This window comes from Eucyclogobius newberryi, unplaced genomic scaffold (assembly GCF_026437365.1).
Source record: "Eucyclogobius newberryi isolate DKJ021-1_F unplaced genomic scaffold, fEucNew1.0.hap1 SCAF_180, whole genome shotgun sequence".
In the NCBI taxonomy this organism is placed as follows: Eukaryota; Metazoa; Chordata; class Actinopteri; order Gobiiformes; family Gobiidae; genus Eucyclogobius; species Eucyclogobius newberryi.
Window position 1 is genome coordinate 125001 of NW_027315813.1, and position 1179 is coordinate 126179.

The following is a 1179-nucleotide window of genomic DNA, read 5'->3' on the forward strand; positions in this document are numbered from 1 at the left end:
TGCCGAAAAACGACAGAGTCTTTTCGGGTATAGTGTACTATTTCGGTTTTTGCACTAAGTCCCTCAGGGGTATAGTGTACTATACTATGATGGTCAGATCACCTCCAGGCCCCAGGGGAGTGCTTTTCTGGGGTCAAACAGTGCACTGATGATGGGGGATTATTTCATTTTGCTCATTTTGGTGTTTTTTCACATTTTAACCCATTTTCACCCCTTTTGCTCACAACTTCGTACTACGGCCCGGAAAAACGACAGAGTCGATGGGTATAGTGTACTATTGCCGAAAAACGACAGAGTCTTTTCGGGTATAGTGTACTATTTCGGTTTTTGCACTAAGTCCCTCAGGGGTATAGTGTACTATACTATGATGGTCAGATCACCTCCAGGCCCCAGGGGAGTGCTTTTCTGGGGTCAAACAGTGCACTGATGATGGGGGATTATTTCATTTTGCTCATTTTGGTGTTTTTTCACATTTTAACCCATTTTCACCCCTTTTGCTCACAACTTCGTACTACGGCCCGGAAAAACGACAGAGTCGATGGGTATAGTGTACTATTGCCGAAAAACGACAGAGTCTTTTCGGGAATAGTGTACTATTTCGGTTTTTACTCTAAGTCCCTCAGGGGCATGGGGTGCTATACTATGATGGTCAGATCACCTCCAGGCCCCAGGGGAGTGCTTTTCTGGGGTCAAACAGTGCACTGATGATGGGGGATTATTTCATTTTGCTCATTTTGGTGTTTTTTCACATTTTAACCCATTTTCACCCCTTTTGCTCACAACTTCGTACTACGGCCCGGAAAAACGACAGAGTCGATGGGTATAGTGTACTATTGCCGAAAAACGACAGAGTCTTTTCGGGAATAGTGTACTATTTCGGTTTTTACTCTAAGTCCCTCAGGGGCATAGGGTGCTATACTCTGATGGTCAGATCACCTCCAGGCCCCAGGGGAGTGCTTTTCAGGGGTCAAACAGTGCACTGATGATAGGGGATTATTTCATTTTGCTCATTTTGGTGTTTTTTTTTTTTTTTTTTTTTTTTTTTTTCACATTTTAACCCATTTTAACCCATTTTGCTCACCCCGCACTCTGCCGCATATGAGGCCGGGGAAGGGCCACTCTGGCTGGGCATGGCCTCCGCTGAGCACCCCCTGGAGCCACTGGAGCCCCCGGAGGCCC